Source organism: Apodemus sylvaticus, chromosome 3 (assembly GCF_947179515.1).
Source record: "Apodemus sylvaticus chromosome 3, mApoSyl1.1, whole genome shotgun sequence".
Taxonomy (NCBI): domain Eukaryota; kingdom Metazoa; phylum Chordata; class Mammalia; order Rodentia; family Muridae; genus Apodemus; species Apodemus sylvaticus.
Window position 1 is genome coordinate 8631345 of NC_067474.1, and position 20609 is coordinate 8651953.

Genomic DNA, 20609 nt, shown 5'->3' on the forward strand with positions numbered 1-20609 from the left:
AGTTGAGATAGCTCCTTGACCCCAATGTGAAAATTTTCATGTTTGTTTTTTCTTTGCTTTCTGTCCTTATTTTTGTGTCAAGAAAGTGAGTCCATGACAAAATGTGTTTTGACCACATAGGTATTATTATTATTATTTTTTTTAGTCTACTTCATTACTTCTTTTTCTGTTGTTAAGAACTCTGAACTTGGGCTGGTGAGATGGCTCAGAGGTTAAGAGCACTGACTGGCTCTTTCAGAGGTCCTGAGTTCAATTCCCAGCAACCACATGGTGGGTCACAACCATCTGTAATGGGATCTATCTGATGCTTTCTCCTGGTGTGTCTGAAGACAGCTATAGTGTACTCATATACCTAAAATAAATAAATAATTCAAAAAATTAAAAATTAAAAAAAACAACGAAAAAAAAACCTCTAAACTTCTCCAATTCAAGAAGCCTTTGTGACTCTAATAGACAGGCCTAGATGCTTAGGTTGCAGAAACACATCTCAGAACTGGAATTTGAAATTGAGCTATTCAGAGAATTGGATGAGGCTGTGTGCACCCAGTATCCTGGCACTTCTGGGATGGAGGCAGGAGGACCAAAAGTTCAAGATCATCCTTGGCAGTGCAGTGGCGTTGAGGCCACCCTGAATTACATAAGAGCCTGTTTCAATATAAGTTCCTGAGTAGCAGTCCTGTTCCTTGACCTCACTAAAGAGCCTTCCCTCAAAAACATCGTCCCACTGAGCTAGGTGGGTGCTGGAGGAAGCCTGCGGCCATGCAGCCCAGCCGAGTGCTCCCTTGCATGTGATCCCTATCGATCTGACTTCAGAACTCGGGTATTAGGTCTTCCACCCTTGTGTTGGAGTCTCATGAGTTCAGTTGCCAGCCATTAATGGCTTTCAAATATAAAGTGGCTCATGTCAATCACGCCTTCATGCCAGGCATCTCTGAGTGAGAAATGGATTACAGGTTCTGAGACTTTAGCTTGTGGGTTTCCCCTAAGGAACCAAAGTAGTTGGTTCAGAGCACTCAGTTGCATAGTATAATCCAGGCCAAAGTCTTCATTAAAAATTTGACTGGAACCCAAGTCCCTTTTGAGGAACCAAAATGCTGTCAAGTCTCTATGGTCATTGCTATTTTCATACATTTTCATGAACTGGAAAAATGCATTTCAAGGGCTGGAGAAATGGTTTGGCAATTAAAAGCACATCCTGCTCTTGCAGATAACTACCCTTCCGTTCAGAGCACCATTAATGGCTGACAACCACCTGTAACTCCAGCTGCAGGGAATCTGGTGCCCTCTTCTGTCCTCATGAGCACCAGCAAACACATGTGCACCCGCATAAGCCTGCACACATACACGTGCACACATGATTAAAAATAAAATAAGTTTTTAAAGAAATATATTTAAATTGCAAATCATGCTGGTTCCTTTGGTCACAGTGCCCCCAGGATACAGGGCAAGAGGACAAAACGACCAACGTAGTCCTCTTTAAAGAAAATAGTAGCTAAGCCAGGAATCCATCCACTGCGCCAGGTTGCTGCTCGCCTAAGGGATGCTTCCTGTGTCTTAAAACGGCAACCACAGGACTGAAACAAAATGAATGAAAAGAGGAAGCAAGACCTCTGAGGAGCTGGAATGGGAGACTAAAGAATTCAGCGCTGGCTTTGGGTACACAGCAACTTCCAGCCCAGCCTGGAACCTTTCCCCAAATCTTAAAATTCAGAACTATGCTGTATATTAATTAGCTTGATTGGATCATTGCAGATTGTAAATATGTGTCAAATGTCACACTTGACTCCAGAAATTTGTCCAATTACCATGCACCAATTAACATTTTTTTAAAAGAACTCCTTGTTTTGTATTGAGGAAAGGAGTCCGTGAGTGTGTATATCATTTGTAGCTTGTCACTTATGCATTCTATAAGAGGCTATCAATCAAGCTCTTCCATGGTTAAAACCTGAAGGTTTATGAGCAGAAGCAACTTAAATATTTCATCACTTTTGCCTCTGGACTCTCTTTAGATTTTACATTCCTTTCCACCAGCATTATCTATCTTAGCTGAAAGACGAGAATTCGAAATGTTTTGTAGAAGTAGTTTGGTGTTCTGACTTGAAAAGTCATTATTTTCCCAAACTTAGAAATTCCAGAATTTTATTGGCCAATCAATAATCTCCTTTTCCTTCTCTCCCTCCCCTCTCCTCCCTTCCCCCTCTCCTCCTTGCCCCTCTTCTTTCTAATCTTAGAAAAGAGTCTTTTTAGTCTAATAGGGAAATGTCTTAGTTCTGCAAACATAGGTTGGATTCCTGTTTTGTATCTATCAACGATCAGAATTAGATTTTGTCAGTTTGAACTCTATTGGTATGCATTTACATTCACATAGTTCAAATATTTATTTTTGTATGTATGAAGGTTTTGTCTGCACAAATGTAAGTGGGCCACATGCATGCAGTGCCCAAGGAAGCTAGCTAGGTAAGGGCACTGGCTCCTCTGGAACGGGGAGCAGTAAAGAGTTGTAAACTGCCATGTAGGTGCTGGGAACAGAACCTGGGACCTTTGCAAGAGAAGAATGTGTGTGTGTGTGTGTGTGTGGTAGGTGAGGGGGCATACATGACTGCTCAATTGCTGAGTCATCTCGTCAGCCATCTTGTTTACCCGTATTTGCATTATGGAGCTATTCCAAATGTGATTTGAATGAGACCAACCTCTACTACACAATAACCTCTGAAAAACACTGTAGCTGTCTTCAAACACACCAAAAGAGGGCATCAGATACCATCATAGATGGTCATGAGCCACTATGTGATTGTTGAGAATTGAACTCAGGACCTCTGGAAGAACAGTCAGTGCTCTTCAATTCCATTACATTTTTAATTGTTTTAGGTGTTATGGGAGTTTCACCTGCATGTATGTCTGTATAGGTACCATGTTCATGCCTGGCACCACAGAGGATAGAAGAGGCATGGGTCTGCTAGATCTGAGTTAGAGAGAGTTGTGGATGCTGGGAAGCCAACTCCAGCCCCTCGATCAGCAAGTGTTCTTAACCACCAAGCCATCTCTCCACCAACCCCTTTAAGATGAATTTCATTTTGAGTGTGTGGGCTTGGGCTTCTGTGAGCAGACATGTGCTGCAGCACTCTGAAGAAGGTGAGGACAAGCTTCCTGAGTGGTGTCTCCTTCCACCACGTGGGGTCCCAGGACGGAAGGCAGTTTGCCTTTGCCTGCTGAGTCATCTCACCTGACCCATCTCTCCTTTTTAAGGCTTTGGTTTAACTGGCAACACCAGCATCTCTGCGTGATGTGTCAAGAGAATCTGGAATCTGGCTTGGTTTAAATAGGACCTGACACACTTATTTCAGTTGTATTCAGAGGGCAAGCAGGGCCAGAACTGCCTCTTCTGCCTCTTGTCTTTCCTCTCTGACTTTGATCACTCTCTTTCTCTCTTCCTTCCCCTTCGCTTGCACGGAGGTTCCATTTAAGGTACACATAGGCAAATGAAGGTCCTGGAGGACAAGTGTAGACCTTTGTGCAGCTAGAGTACACCACGATGTGTGAAGCTCATCTCATATTTTAAAGACAAGGAAACTGAGGAAAAGACAAGGTAAGTAAATTGTCCCCTACATGGCAGCTCAGAAATCTTGGGCCTAAATCATATTCCAATCCATCTGCATATGGCCATATTCAGCCAACCTCAAGTTCCAACTCCTTCAACAGGGGACTCTGTTGACATCCCTTTGATTTAATTAGCACTAATAACAGATAGTTTCTCACAAAATTCTCTGCACAGCTATGGAGTGTGTGTGTGTGTGTGTGTGTGTGTGCATGCTTCCACACACAGTGAACCTGGATATCCCTTCAGGGAAATCAGGGTTCCCTTTGTCATTCTGCACATCTCTACACACAGGATACACATATGCACACAGGGAGTTCTCAGCCAAGGTGACAGGCTCTTGCTCCTGTTCCTTTTGGTCTGTGGTCCTATTTAGGAGGCCCAGCATGACTCTTTCTTTCCTTCCTTCCTTCCTTCCTTCCTTCCTTCCTTCCTTCCTTCCTTCCTTCCTTCCTTCCTTCCTTCCTTCTTTCTTTCTTTCTTTCTTTCTTTCTTTCTTTCTTTCTTTTTGTTGTTGTTTTTTGGATTTTGGTTTTTCAAGACAGGGTTTCTCTGTGTAGCCCTGGCTGTCCTGGAACTCACTCTGTACACCAGGCTGGTCTCAAACTCAGAAATTCTCCTGCCTCTGCCTCCCAGAGTGCTGGGATTACAGGCGTGTGCCACCACCGCCAGGCTAAAGATTTATTTATTTATTATATGTAAGTACACTGTAGGTGTCTTACGGATGGTTATGAGCCACCATGTGGTTGCTGGGATTTGAACTCAGGACCTTCAGAAGAGCTGCCGGTGCTCTTAACCACTGAGCCATCTCTCCAGCAGCATGACTCTTTCTTAGAACACGGAAGCCACAGATAGAAAGTGGATTCTGCTCTGTTTCAAGATGAGTGCACTCCTAAATCCCCCTAATAAATGCAGAGATACAGAGAAAAGACTTGGTAATTCGTAGGTAACCTGGGGTACGCCGAATAAAGAAACAGCACACATCCTCTGACTTTACCACCTGTCAGGTTCCAAACACCTTCTGTGCTTTGACCAGCGTGAAGCTTTCAGGAGGGAAATGCAGAACAGGGTCCGTGGGATGAGCCTCCTGTAAGATGAAAGCAGAACTTTCCCACATGCCTGGACGCTGCCCCGCCCCGCCTCCTCCAGGATGCCCGTTCTGCTCACTAGACCACGAGTGTTGGCGGGTGAAGGTTAAGGAGAAGGCTCTGTACAGGCAGGAAGTCTGTTTAGGGAGCATGTTATGTTGTGGAAAGGTGACTGGGGCCTAAGCCATATTTGTGGTACACATTTTGAAGATAATATTCACAGGCACACAGTTGTAAAGTATCGTCAATAAGGACACACTCTAAATCGAAATAATCCTTTCCCTAGCTCATGTGACTCTTCTGAAGCCCACATCCTAGGACAGTACTTAGAATTAACACAGCTAGTGATGTTACTTGAGTTAGGACATTCTGTCACAGGAGCAGAGTGGAGACCTGAGAGAAAGCCCTCATTCAGGTTCCACTTCCCTTTTTAGGGGATGTTATAACTGCCCAGGAAAATGGGTAGAGACAAAGACTGGATGGTTTTAGGGCTGTTTTCATTAACAAAATAAAGGATTTCCCAAGTTTTTAAAACATTCTGTTTGTGGACTTTTCTGTAGTTTCTGAAGTGGAAACGCTATATAGAATAACAGTAACAAACAAACAAACAAAAGCACACCAAAACCACTAGTTCAGCTCATTGCAACCACAGAACCAGGATCTCACAATGACAATTTGTACATCAGGTGAAGACTGGACCCACAGCAACCTAAGAATTGGTCAAAGCTTAAAACAAGCTGATTTCTCTGATTTCAGAATATATACTTTTAAAGGAGATTTATTATTTTTATTTCTGTGTATAGTATGTTAGTGTGTGCATGCAATGCCCAGAGAGGCCAGAAGAGGGCACTAACTCCCAGAACTGGAGTTACAGAGACCTGCAACTACTCTCTGGGTGTTGGGACCCAGGCCCTCTGTAAGAGCAGGAAGGGCTCTTACTCACTGAGTTATCTCTGAGCCCTCAAATGATCTATAATTAGGTGTTGATTCTCCATCTTATAATACACAGTTCTTTTTAGAAAATTCCTTAAAACTCCTGAGTTCATTGTAACCTTATGTAGCATAGGCTAGCCTTTTGAACTTGTAGTAATCTTAGCACTTCAGCCTCCCAAGGGCTCCTATGCTCAGGGAGAATCTTTCTGTTAAATATATTAATTAGTATTGTGCGCGTGCTTGTGCATGTATGAGTGTGCTGGCACAGAACACTGTTTGGGAATTGGTTTTCTCCTATTTCCACGTGGGCTCTGGGGATTGAACTTGTGTTGCCAGGCTTGGTGGCAAATGCTTTTCCCTATTTAAGGAGGCCATCTGGCTCTTAGCAGTTCCCAGATCCCTCCTGGTTCTAAGTCTTAACATTGTGCTGGGATTTGTTCAACATGAGTCTGCAGATAAATTTTGGGAGACTCGACCTTCGACAGTGAAAACTCCTCACCCAGAAACACAATGTCTGAACCAGCCGCGGCCACTGCAGCTAGACAGAGGTGTATCCCTTAGAAACATAGAAATTATTTCCTATGTTGGCACTTGTGTTGTTAAAAACAAAGAAAACATAGAAACAAAAAGATATTACGGTGGGTGTTGATGGTGTGAGCCATCTCCGTAATCCCACAGCCTGAGAGGCGGAGACAGAGATAAGAAGATCCTGAGTTTGGGGCATCCTGGGCTACACAATAAAACCTTCTCTTGGGAAGCCAAATTGGGTGAGGTTTTAACTTTGAAAATAGAGCCTTTTATAAATTAGTAAGATGTTAGTACATTATTAATTGGGAATACAGGAGCCACCTAGTTTGAGGTCAAAGTAGAATACCATGGCTGGAACAGCTGAAAATGGAGAAAGGCACCTAAGAGTCAGTTCTTCCCAGAGTTCTAGAGAAAAGCCGCAGGGGAAGGGAGCCCACAGGGGCGGCAGGATGCTAGTTTTTAGTCGTGGGGGGGAGGGGTGGGATGTGTTGGGAGTGGTGGTTTTAGTTTCTTCCCATTTCTTGGCCAACTGCAGTGCAGCCCAGGTCATCAGAGTGGAAAGAAGGGCTTTTGACCTTTCCAGGTTCTGGAAAATGTTGATGTCATCCACAAGCACATTTTGCTCCGTGGAATACAAAGCTTGTGTGAGAGAATTTCTCGCTCAGTTGTACTTCCTGAAAAAAGGTGCCACTGAGAGATTCCATGTTCCCTGAGAAATACAGACTTTGGGAACAAGCAAGGGACTCAGACTGACTGCATTTAGCTTTGTGTTAAACTTGTTTTAGAGGTGACAATCCCTTCTCTGTCTTGCCTGCATGGTTTCCTTTTTTAACCAATTACTTCTGGAAGCCTGACCTAAATCCTTTGTTTATTTGGTCTGGTGTGTGTGTGTGTGTGTGTGTCTGTGTGTGTGTGTGTGTGTGTGTGTGTTATCGTGTTATTTGCCTGAGTGTTTGTAAATCACTTGCTTGCCTGGATGCCTGTGGAAGCTAGACTATAGCACTAGATTTCCTACAACTGGAGCTATAGCTGATGTGAGCCACTGTATAGATACAGGAAATTGAACCTGGATCCTCTGACAGAGCAGCCAGTGCTCTTAACCCCTGAAGCATCTCTTAAGCCCTCTTGGCTTCTTTCTCGATTGTGTGTCAGAAGGAAGAGAAGGGATCTTGGAGCATGGTCCACTTTGGCTGCCCTTGCTCTTTACTGTCCTTAGCGCTGACCTCAGGACTTGCTCCTCCAAGCAGCATCACTGGCTCAGTGTGGACCTCACAGATCCATCAACGCAGCTACTCAGATCCCTCATGGTCCAAACTACCTTTCTCCTCCCTCCCCGCCCATCTCCATCTCCCCTGCCTTCGGAAATGCTGAGTAGATCACAGGGGAGATAGAAAGACTGATGGAGTGACGAAGACAGCTCATTTCTATGCTGTGGGTCTAGTCCTTGAGTGCACCTGTCCACTTCCCATGGTTGCTAACCATCCAATAGTAGATATGCTGTGATATATTAATATATGTGGGATGCTTTATTCACAACATTCTAAGGTAAGTACCCCTGGATCCATCTTACAGACAGTTAACTAATCATTGTTTGTTCCCCTGTTCAAGGCTGCATGACAAGCAATATCATCTCTGGATTAAAACATGAGCGTGGACTATCCACATCTACACAGTTGGTATTTTAAGTGGGAGAGGGGCAACTCACAGGCTTAACTCCCATCAGAGCCATCAAGGGTTGGTGAGATAAATGGGAATTTTTACCTAACAATCTTAAATTGGGACAATAATTTCACATTTTGACTACATGAGGTGCAGGGCTCTTAAAATCAATTGAATTTCAAGGTCGTTCCTCCTTTGTAATGGACGGATGAAGAAGCACTGAGAGTGCCTTCAGTGTCTGAGTGTCTCTGTGAGCCGGTGAACACACATTATGTCCTATGTGGAGATGACCGTAAAACAGGCTCGTTAGTCCCTGTCACCTTACCTGTGGAGCCAACAAGGTAAAATAAGCAAATCACCCAAGCAGGATATGGTAAAGCAATTATGCTAGGTACAATGTATACCTCCTAGCTAAGGACCAGCGTCAAGAGAAGGAAGGCTCCCACCAGTGGGAGTAGTTGGGAGAATGTAGAGATCAAGCTAAAACTCTGAAAGATGAGTAAGCAGAGAGGGATGAGAGATGTGAGGCTTTTCATACACAGGCTTAGGAATGTAGAACCAGAAAGAACCATGTGGCCTTCCGGTGTAGCTCAGGAGAGAACACTTGCTCAGCACAAGGCCCTGGGTTCCAGAACAGCATACATGATATAAGCTCACTTCCCATCCAACAACGCTGCAAATTATTAGTTCCTTTTAAGAGACTTAGAAGGTGTGGACTCTGACCTGGTCACTGTGGTTGGTGGCAGAGCACAGTCTTTGCTCTTGTGGGATGGGGTGGGAATATGGCTGGAAAACTGGAGCTAACTATCAGCGGGCCAGCATTGAAGGTGCAGTTCAGTGGAGGAATATGTGGCTTTTTGTGCCTGAGGCCTCAATTGCCAGCACATTCACAGAGGGAAATGGAGACAAAGGGGACCAGTGAGGAGACTTGTTGCGACAGCCCACATGTAAAAGAATCATTGCATTGGGGCAGTAGCTGCAGGCCAGATGTGGAAGATATATTAAAGGAAGGACTCTTAGGATTTGATGACAGATTGGCTGTAGGAAAGAGGGAAATGTTGGGGTGGCGGGAAGAGGCTGAGGGGGGAGCTCACAGGCTTTCCCCTTTCCTCCCCAGCATAGTGAGATTGAATTGAAAATATTTTTAAGCAGGAATGCATTTTTTTTTCCTGCAAAATACCTTCTTTCGACTTTTTTGCCCACAGATCTTGCGTAAAGTTGAGTTAATCATATGGCCTCATACTTAATTTTACACAAGAGCCTCTTTGTCTCAATGTCAATAATGATAAAATTACAAATATTTAGAGCAGCTTATAAAGGTGAAATCCCCCTAAATTCATTCTGGCTATGCAGGTTTGCGTGTAGGAAAAAAAAAGAACCGGATGTCCTGACTGGACCCATTAAGTGGTCTGATTCACATGGCAAAGGTTGGGGACATCCAATGTTATACCAAACTCAGTAGTGGAAATTCTCCTTTGGGAACTGAAAGAGCAGAAGTTTCAAATCACAAACCTTATTCTATGCACAGGGAGTTAGGAAAAGAAAAGTGTCGCACTTGCCACTTGGTTGAACTATGACAATAGAAATGGTTAAAACAATCTGTCTGATGCTCTATTAAGTTCTCCAGACGGAAACAGAATACAGACTCTCATTTTAGTGTCTTGAGGGAGGTCCCCATTCAATCTGTCAAGACCCTAATAAATGGATTTCAGTGACCCCCCCCCCCCCCCCCGCCATCATAAAAGTGAATTCTGTAGCTTTCACGAATCAAGTTTTCCACCCACCTCTCAGAAATGTCACCTTAATTCAAATCCGGGGAGAAGGACACAGCTACAGGACACACAGAACCTCAGCCCACTCAGGATCTTTCCCTGAGAGGGACCCCTGTGTGTTCACACACTGCCACAGCTGTGAGGATGCTGGTGAGGATTTCATGTGTTAGCAGCATAGTGTTGTCAGGAAGAGACCAGATGTCACACTGAGGGATGCAGAAGTCACCACAAATTAAGTCTCTCAAGTTTGCCATCTGGACTGGGTCAATCCAGAGTTTGACAAGAAACGGAGATTGCCCTGTGGGCACTGTCTTTTAAGTCAGCGCTTTCTGTTTATTGGGTTGTTTTGCATTGCCTTGTTAGGGAACAGAAACATAAGTTTGTGTCTTCAAGGTATAACTTTACTATGTTCCAACACTCATTGTCTGGTTTGGACCCTGCTGCCTCGGACAGGTGATTCTGTGGGGTGGGAGAAGGGCAGTCTCCCATATTATCTACCTCCTGACCAGCCAACTTGGTCATCAGTACCCAGGCATAGGGTGTCCATGTGGGGATTCCATTCATACGCAGAACTTTGTCCTTGCCTTTGTTAGAATACCATTGTGGGACATCTCCTTGGGTGAAAGCCAGCCCAACAGCAGGGCTTTATGTTGTCCTGAAATAATGCTACAATGGTACCAAATGGCCCGGTCAGTAAGCTCTGAACCTGCTCCATGCCCTCCCTCGAGGAGCTCCCCTCCTGATACTCCTGATATGATGTGAGAGATTAGTCTCCCTTTCCGTATTCACTTTTGAAACCTCAGTTCCACAACAAAACTAATATGGAATGAGTGGAATTCCAAACGGCTTCAGCCTGTGAACTAGTCCACGGTGGTCATGGAACACTGGGACTCAGATAATGCTCAGAGTCACTGCGGGGAGAAGGCTTTTCACTGAGGACAATCTACACCTCAGCACTGTCCTGGGATACTGGTTTGTCTTAATGCCTTTTTTTTTTTTTAAAAGATGAGCTTGTAAAGTCAGCTCTATGGCTACAGAAATGTAAGCCTGAAAGCTGAAACCGAATGTTAGAGACCTGAAGTCAAATCACGGAGTGCCAGACATTTGCCCTGTTGCTCTCTTCCCTAGCTCCTGCTTGCAAACACCCCAATGCAGTGCGGTGTACAAAAATCTCTCTTCTGCAAAGGGTAAGGACCAGGATGGATTTCTCTACTCAAGTCGCAATCCCTGTAGGACCAGGTTCCTCCACAGTGCAGGTTTATGGTTTCTCAGAAAGCGAGCCAGTCTCTGAATGCAGTAAAAGAAGCAACCCAGTCTCACCCATCTTGCTTAACACTTGAAAAATAAAAGTACCTTTTTAATCCCTCGGAAAATAAGGCACCAAATTGAAAGGCTTGTTTTTTAACAACATAAGATGTAGCATGTAATGTCCCTTGTTATATTCCATTCAATTAAATCCTGGTGGGTGACTTTGGCAGAGCAGTCAGCCACACATCAGATGACAACTCACTTACTGTTGCTTGGCACCCGGATGACCATTAATTTCCAATGACTAATTTGTAATTAAAATCTTTTTGTTTATTTGTTTATAGCTGGGGCTGAACATCTATTTACATTTAATTAACACTGTTTAAAGCCTATAAATGCAGCGACTTTAATGATCCATCCCAGATACGCCACTTTAGTTTTTCCTGACTTGTAAAACTCACACACAGATCTGCAAGTGAATTACATCCATCTGCTCCCCTGCAGCTGCAACTGGGCTGCGCTGAGACCGATTTCCTCCTACCTCCCCCTCGCATTGCTTCCAGCTCTCAGTATTTTTGTTTCAGCGCCGACCCAAAGACTGCACCGACGGTAGCCAGCCCTTTTCTCCTAAGGAGTTCCCAGACTTAGTTTCCAAAAACGATTAAAAACCACTCTTGCTCCAACCCAAATCGACCCAATCTACCTTGCACAAATTCGGTTAACAAAGCGTTTCCGACCCTGCCGGCCGGTCACAGACCCTTAGGAGAATCTTACTGAGAAGGAGAACGCAACAGCTTTAAAGTGAACTCTTTAAAGGTGAGAGCTAAAATAAACGCTTTCTTGGCCTTGCCCATCCTTGGTGAGCGATCTGCACGTACTCTTCTGCGCCTATAATGGGGACCTCAAGGCACCCGGACTCCCAAAGACAGTTTCTTCTTTACACCTCCAAAAGCAACGCAGGAGAAGCGTTAGCGCCACAAAGACAGCCGAGCGGAGCTATGTGTACTGTTATCTGTCAGGCGTACAATAGCAGCATTGATGGAACGGCAAGGACCGGCTTTGACAAGTGTGCTGGGCTAGCATTACATTCCAAACTACGGCGAGAGAGAGGGAGAGAGCGAGAAGAGAGGGAGGGGAGAAGAGAGAAGAGGAGAGGAGAGGGAGAGAGAGAGAGAGAGAGAGAGAGAGAGAGAGAGAGAGAGAGAGAGAGAGAGAGAGAGAGAGAGAGAGAGAGAGAGAGAGAGAGAGAGAGAGAATTGATTTGGTGTCTTTTACTTTACCTGAAAATACTGCTTTTCTTGCGGCGGCTGCAAATGAATTCCTCCTCCTCTTCCCCAAAGCCAAGTACTTGGATTTGCCTGCGACTCTCACTTGAAGAAGACCACACAGCTCCAGCAGGGCAGCCTTCCTTCTCTTAATCCCCACTCGAATGTGATGACACACACTAACCCCAACCATCTGTTGAAACACGTCCTCAAGCACTCAGCACAGTGCTGTGTCAAGACAGGCTGCCCAATCCAATTGCTGGGGCTGAGAGTCTCGTACGGATTGGAGGCGGAGGGCTGGGCAGGGACGGGGAGGTCGGAGAACTCCGCAGCCAAGTAACCTGAGATTTTCGGAGAGAAAGGACGGCCACAAACAGAGGAGTGGGAGGTGCGGCGGGGAAGGTAGAGCGAATGAATTATTCCGGTGGCCAGTTGTACGTTACTTTCACAAGTCTCTGTGCTCCTGGGTGGGTGGAGGGGGTTCTCGGTGGGATGCCCAGGAACACTAAAAATCTTTTACAGCTCATCTATTGAGGGCAATGTCCTCAGCCAGCCGCTCCCCCTATCACCCCAAGGGAGATAAAAGATTCTCCTTGTCATGCTGATAAAGTGTTAAATGTGGGAGTAGTTTGCACTGAAATGTGACATCAAACTCCTCTCTCCCTTTGATTGGGGGCTGCCGATTCCAACATTCCTGGAAGGGTTTGGGGGGTGGTGTCGCAGCTTTGAGCCGAAACTTCTTTTTCTCACTAGGCTCTTCACGAGTCTCCTCGGCTACACCAGAGATGGTCAATGAAAACCATTTCGCTCTACTTCTCTAAAGCAGCTCACGCTTTCCAAGATAAAGGTGGCTTTTAATCACTTCTTCCTACATCCACAGCCATCTCGGGATTACAGCTCCTGGTGCTAGAAGGCTACACTCTGACAGTAATTATTTTTATTGGTTTCTAGTTAATGGTGACATCTAATAATGTCCATGTAGCTCAAGCATCTCATGAACAATTTTGCTTTGAAATATTTTCAGTTTGGGGTCGTTTAAATGCATCCTTCTTGTGTCCTTTTTTTTTCAAAATGCAGTTTCTCTGAATTGTTCTTATAAAAGTAATTACAATGATAGCCTAATTAAGAAAAGTGTTACATTTGTTACATATAAGAAGCTATTGAGAAATAAGTCTATTACTAAAAAAAAAAAAAAAATCTTATCCTTTCAAAAATTCCATCAGACATCCAAGGAATTTGGATAATCTTAAAGAGTAAAGAGGAATTTTAAATACCATCTACTGCCCAACTGTGCCTGTTGGAAGCTAACATTTAAATATTACACCTTTTGAGGTTTGTGGTGAGAAAACCAATCACTTATGGGGTGGGGGTGGGGGAAGGGGAGGGTGGGAGAGAGGTTTAAACTTCCCCAAAGCCTAAATATCCAGATTACAAATAGGTAGCTGGTATTTGGCATATCAATGTCATAAAAAGATTTTTTTTTTCAGTAAAAAGCAACATTGGCTGATTGGCGTTGTTGCTGTTGTTTTGTAGTTTCTGTGATGTTACATAAGGATGCTTACAGTTCCTTCTGGTGCAAGTTTCCAAAGCACAGAGGAGGGGAGAGACGAGGAGAGGGGGGGGGAAGGGAGGGGAGGGCAGGAGAGGGGAGAGTTATTGTAGAGTGTTATCTCCCCTACTGGATCATCAGGAAAAGTCCGGGAGCAGGATGGGGAGGTGGGAGTTCCTACTTCATTCTTTATTATCTTCCCAGAGTGATTATAAGGTGTCTGCTTTACAATGTAGCACAGATTCTCTGAGCTGTCCCTGACTCCTGACTCCCGAGCACCCAAGGCCAGAAACACAGGCAACCCAGACATTGTCAACAATGCAATTGGCAGGACAGGCCTAACGCTTCCCTGGGGCACCATAACATTTTAATAGTGCCAATTACTGTAGGGCAATTTTATTTTGTCTTGTTTTTGGAAGAGGGGGTAATAGTTAATCCAGCCAGACCTAAGTCTGGAACTCTGGATTGCCTCAGCTGCGTAGATGGGAAAGACCCTGGAGATATTATTAAGCCAGTTTGCAATCTCTTAAACTGTAAGTTGAATTACAAAAGTAAAACTTAAGAAACTGTAAAGGTGTTAAATCAATATGTTTCACCCACCCTGTGCCTGCAACCTCCCTTCTATGAGACGTTTCCCAAGGGGTTCTGTCTCTCATTTACGTTTGAAATGCTTTTCAATGCGAACTTTCCATCCAGTGCTCCACTGTAGAGCTTTTCACTACATTTTGACTATTGCTTCTCTTTTCTTGATCATTTCAGCTATCCATCCCATTTATCACTTGTTTTAAAGTAAAACGTACAAGGCTGCCATAGACCCTGGCCTGTGTTTGTCCTGCGTCTGTGTAGTGGCCGGGCGTGCCACCTTTCAGGGGGACTGTAAAACTAGTCCGCCAGGATACACTTCTTTCTTTCTGAAGTGTTGTCGTTGGGGAAATCAGCTGGAGCCCAGCCCTGAGGCTGGCGCTGCAGGCTCAGGTCCTGGCTCCCCTCTCTCTGCAGTCAGCCTCCCTACCCTGCACACAGCACAGCATCGGATTAGAAGTTAAGAATTTTCCATTACTTCCCTTGCCTTCTCCTTGCCATCTGCAAACAGTTTATTTTTTTTTTTTAAGGGAAAAAGAGTGAAATTGATTCTGCCTTGAAAATCTAAACTTAAAATACATTGTACTTTAAACGATGATATCCATCCTTGTAAAGCCAGATAGAGCAGGGTGGAGAGCTCCGTGTGGGGCGAACTGCTTCATCCTAGAAACTGAGGCAGGAGCTCCTAAAATGAAAGATTAATAGGTAATGATGATATTGAAGAATGGCCCCTCCTATTCTGTTCCCACAGTTAAAATGTCCCTTTACTTATTAGCTCCAATTAGTTTCCATGGTGACCGACCAGCCCTTGTAAACCCGGCACTCAGAGCTTCACTCATCTTTGTCTAGACTGGGCTGTCCACCCTTCTTCCTCGCAGATGGTAGCTTAGCTGAGCCTGTATCTATAGCCATATCTTTCGTGCACAGACACAACTGGCACATGAGGACCCATACTCACTTTTTTGCTAGCACAATGGTGGCCAAGGGAAGAGGGAAGTGGTTTTAATCTCCCAGCCTCAGCAAATGCATCTGCTGCTGCACTAAGGTTTGCCTCCTTTGCTTATTGTTTCTTCCCTTCTTGTTCCATTATCAGCTGTTTGCTGCTCATAATTTCTTTTCAGGGAAACCGATACAGTACAATAAAAACCTAATTAAAGAGAAACACCTATCAGAAAGCCCTATACGACCCCTTTTTGTTTTTAAGAAGCATTAAAGTGAAAAAGAAAAACCACTTGTTTGTCATGCTTCAGAAAAGGAGAACAAAGCCAGCATCAGGGTTTACCAAGGGGAGGGGAGGAGAGGGGAGGGGAGGGGAGGGGAAGGGAAGGGAAGGGAGGGAGGGGGATGGGAGGGGGAGAGAGTGGGAGGGGAGGGGATGGAGGAGAAGAGAAGGGAGGGAAGGGGGAGGGGAGAGGAGGGAGTGGGAGGGGAGGAAGTGGGAGGGAAGGGGAGGAAGTGGGAGGGGAGGGGAGGAAGTGGGAGGGAAGGGGAGGGGGAGGGAAGGGAGTGGGAGGGGAGGGGAGGGGAAGAGAAAGGAGAACAGGGGAGGGGAGGGGAGAGGAGGAGCCTGGTATGAGGATTTGGTACACTCAAAGCATCATGTGTCTTTTCCCCTGATGATGCCACCTGGCCAAGAATACCAACCCAGTAATCAGGGAGGCTGAGAGAGATGGCCTGGGTGTGGAGGGAGGTGACATCTGTGGAACAGCTCAGCTCTGAGACAGTGCTGTAGGTGAGCCATGCAGCTACAGTCTAAAAAATTCATGTTATCTGATGGGGCTGGGGTTTGGGTGTCAGACAAGGAGAAGGAAAAGACCTCCCAACAATGCTTCCAATTGTGACAACTCAGCAAGCCAGAGATATTCCTAATCTATGCTTACTTCTCTTCTTTAGATACAGCTCAGTTAAAAATAAGCTTAACTTTTTATTAAGGGATCTGGAGAGATGGCTCAGCAGTTAAGAGCACTTGCTGCTCTAGCAGAAGACCTGGGTTCAATTCCCAGTGCCCCTATAGTGGTTTTCAACTTCATGAAACTCCAGTTGAAGAGATCTGATTTGTCCTTCTGGCCCCCACCAGCACCACACACACATTAGGTGTACTTTCATACATACCGGCAAATTATTCATAGACATAAAATTATATGAATAAAATAATTAACAGAAAAAAATAATGATTTTTTTAAAAAATTTATTTATGATCTGTGTGAATGTATTTGTGCCTGAGTACCTGAGAGTATGAAGGTCAGAGGGCAGCATTGTAGACCAGATTTTGTCCTTCCTTTTCCAGAGTCAGACTCAGGTCATCAGCTTAAGTAGCAAGTACATTACTTGCTCTTTCTTGTCAGCTTCAAACTCAGTTTTAATTTTGTGCTTTTCAACAGATAATCACCTTTCTAAATTTAGAGAAACAGTTTAGTAGCCAAGCTTTTGTCTTGGGCGTGGTTAATCTTGTGAAGCTCAGAATGGAAGCATTATATTTCTCCCGATCCCACCATGCTACTGATACTGGTTTTGATATAAAAAGAATAATTAGGAAATGTGAGCTGGGGAGGTGTCTTAGTGAGCACAGTGCTTGGTATGTAAACATGAAACTTGGTATGGTGGTTTGAATGAAATGGTCTTCAAAAGCTCATATTTGCTCCCCATTTGGTAGAACTATTTGGGAAGGATTCGGAGGTGTGGCCTTGTCAAAGATTGGTGTGTTGCTAGGGGAGAACTTTAAGGTTTCAAAAGACTTATGCCACTCCCAGAGTTTCTCTCTGCCTCCCACTTGTGGTTCAAGATAAAAGCTCTCAGTTGTTCCTGTCTTGCCTTTGCTCTGCCGTCATTGCCTCTAACTCTCTGAAATCCTAAGCCACAAATTAAACCCATCCATTTATAAGTTGCCTTGGTTGTTGTGTTTTATCACAGTAATAGAAAAGTAACTAAAACGCCCGGATCTGATCTTCCAGAACCTACATAAAAATAGCTGGACCCTGTAGCAAACACTTGTAATCCCAGCACTGGGAAGAAAAGGCAGGGCCTCCTCAGGGCTCTCTAGTCAGTAAGTCTAGCAAACTGGTGAGCCCTGGTTGCAGTGAGTCCTATCTCATCAAAAGAAAGAAGGAAAGAAAGAAAGAAAAAAGAAAGAAGGAAGGAAGGAAGGAAGGAAAGAAAGAAAGAAAGAAAGAAACAAAGAAAGAAAGAAAGAAAGCCAAAGAGGGAGGGAAGGTGGGAGGGAGGAAGGAGGGAAGGAAGGAAAAGAAAAGAAACTAAAGGGAGTGATAGCTTAGTGGTTAAGAGCACTGACTGCTCTTCCAAAGGTCCTGAGTTCAAATCCCAGCAACCACATGGTGGCTCACAACCATCTGTAATGAGATCTGATTATATGTAAATATAATAAATAAATATTTTTAAAAAAAAGCCGGGCAGTGGTGGCACATGGCTTTAATCCCAGCATTTGGGAAGCAGAGGCAGGTGGATTTCTGAGTTTGAGGCCTGCCTGGTATACAGAGTGAGTTCCAGGACAGCCAGGACTTTACAGAGAAACCCTGTCTCAAAAAAACCAAAAAAGAAAAAGAAAAAAAGAAAATAAAAGTAACTGAAGAAGATATCCAGTGTTAATGTCTGGCCTCCATATGTACATAAACAACATGAATAATCAGAAATAAAATGAACCCAAATCTAATGCAATCTCTTCCCTTTCTCTTCTACTCATCCCCCCTACTTCTTACATTTCTGGGCATCAAATCCAGGCCTCAGCATTCTGGGAAAGTGGTAGAACAGTGAGCTACACCCCAAATAGGGTATCTGGGGACCAGGGCAAGATAAGTGTGAGTTGGAGGCTAGCCTGGACTACATACAAATGGCAGGACAGTCTGGGCTATATAATGAGATCCTCTTTCAAAGTAGAAACAAAGCAGAGTGTGGGGCTGGCTTCTGAGATCCCCTGTGGTCTGTGCTTCAGAAGCAGAGACAGAGTGCATACCTGAGATGCTCCTTGTATTGATGAAATCCTTGCTTTGCTGAAAGCACTCCTTAACATTTGTGTGTTAAGCAAATGGCAAAGGACACGTAACGTCTCGTTCCACTAGAGACGAGTGTAACAGTTAGCCCATGGCCATTTACACCATAACGTGGCCACAGATGTACTCTGAGTCTTGTCCTTTAACTAGAACAGCTTGCAGTTCTAAACCACACAAGACTGCACAGCCTCAGGCACTTTATTAATCTCCTTCAACTCAACTTTACTGCCTTTTCCACATTAAGAAGAGAGAAGATGATTGCTCACCAGGAATTCACGTGCTGTGAGACCAGCGTTAGATTCAGGTTTGCTGTGCCCAGTTGAACTCGGTGACTGTGTGGTTTACTCTTGGTAGATTGTCCTCAAGCTAGGGGGAGCTGTCACATCAAACTGTGAGGTTTTGTCTTTGTTTTTCTAAGGCAGGATCTTTCTATGTAGCCTTGGCTGGCTTGGTACTTGCTATGTAGACCAGGCTGCTCTGGAACTCACAGATCCCGTCTCTCCTGGGCTTAAAGGCATATGATACTGTGCCTGGATACAGAGAAGGGTATTATCAATGAAGCAAAACTTCTCCACCAGCACAGTCTAAAATAGACGGAAAAGTGGGTGTAGATAAACTTTAAATTATTTGAGGAAGATGAGGTGGGATGGAGAACGACTTAGGGAGGTGTGACCCACAAATGAGATAATTTAGTCCAAAATGTTGGCTTCCACAGAACTATGGCAATACAACCCCAAATGTCCTAGAAATCGATTCGAAATCCATATTTGTAGAAAGAGGTTGTCCTGGTCAGGGTTTACTGCTGTGACCAGACACCATGACCAAGGCAAGTCTTATTAAGGACAACATTTAATTTGGACTGGCTTACAGGTTCAGAGGTCAGTCCATTAACATCAAAGTGGGAACATGGCAGCATCCAGGCAGGCATGGTGCAGGAGGAGCTGAGAGTTCTATATCTTCACCTGAAGGCTGCTAGTAGAATACTCACTTCCAGGCAGCTAGGTTGACGGTATTTAAGCCCATCTCCACTGAAAGACACGCACTCCAACAAAGCTACACCTCTTAATAGTGCTACTCCCTGGGCTGAGCATATACAAACCATCACAGTGCTGTTGGAGCCCTGGGATTTAGTTCCCATTAAAGCAAAGTATTAAATGTGTGAGAGGTGATAATGGGATTTCAGCAACAGGATTCTGAGATTTGGTTACATTGACCTGAAGGTATGGTTGTGGAGAAGTAGTATGGACATTATCCTAAGTCTGGAATGTGAAGTTGTCATCTTTGCTTTGTAATATGTTTATTTCCTAATCAATGTTATTAATGTGGATGAAAGCAGAAAGCCCGGCCTGTGGGTTTGCCCTAGTATTAGTATTAGAACTCTTGCCTAACCCATGTGAGTTGCTAGATTCCATCGCCACAGCAAGGAGCAGGTAGAAACCTGGATGCAGCTATGGGCGTTACTTGGTGTCTAGAATATACAGCAGAAGCTTTTTGGAGGGGAAGGGAAAGTAGGCAAAACACACCCAGGAAGGCAGAAGAGTAGTGGCGTAGAGCACTAATACACGTCAAGATTGAATGTATTAACGCACACATTTCTCTCTAAAAGAAACCTACAATGTACAATTATTTTTAGGGACAAAATTCAGAACTGCAAATATTCTTTTAGAATAATTATGTTTTATTGTGGCTTTATTACATTACGGAAGGAGCTAGTGTGAATTGAAATGCACAAAATATTTTCAGTTACATGGTATTTCTTCTTTAAGCTGTCGGAATGATTCAAATGTGTGGACATTGTCCTGTAAGTAAGGCTAGCTTTGTTTCATAGTTACTGGACAAAGTGGTATTTCTTACGGCCATCCATGCCTTACCGTAAAAAGTGGGACAGACCCCGAGAGGCCTCATCTTCTTGTCTTGCTTTCATGTACACTTTTCATATATGGGTTTAGAGGTGTGGGTGTATCAGGGAGATAAATGCTGCATAGATGGCTTTGGAAGCAATAGGCATCCGATCCTGGACTACAACTTTTCCTTCTCTGGGTCACATGGAACTTGAATGTAGGGCTAGAATATGCCCCAGTTTCTTGCTTAATGGCTAAGAAATTTAAAAAGGTTTGCAGCTTTTCATCCAGGGACATGTATACAAAAATAGAGTTCACAGCTTTTCTGACATGTGCCTGAAAGATTTAAAATATGAAACTGAGCTTCATATGAGTTGAAAAATAAAAAATGATGATCTAGCCATTCAAGCAATATAGCTGAGGGGAACAGAGAACTGGACATACAAGACAAAAAGGATAAACCAGGACAGGACATGCCTGCGATCCTAGTACGTGGGCAGTGGAGACAGGAAGACCGTGAATTTGACACCAGAGTCTGGGGTCCT

At 44.3% G+C, this 20609-nt stretch overlaps 1 protein-coding gene across 3 annotated transcripts in view; it reads right to left on the bottom strand.

Moving 5' to 3' along the window:
- The window catches only part of Sulf1 (sulfatase 1), a 158016-nt gene extending 145505 nt beyond the window's left edge, over positions 1-12511 (bottom strand). For 2 of the 3 annotated variants that reach the window (XM_052175946.1, XM_052175949.1), the window contains exon 1: positions 12104-12510. The gene's annotated coding sequence lies outside the window, so the exon portion shown is untranslated. Of the gene's footprint in view, positions 1-12103 lie in introns of all 3 variants that reach the window. The other variant, XM_052175948.1, reaches the window with a different exon arrangement.
- Positions 12512-20609: the final 8098 nt, after the last annotated feature.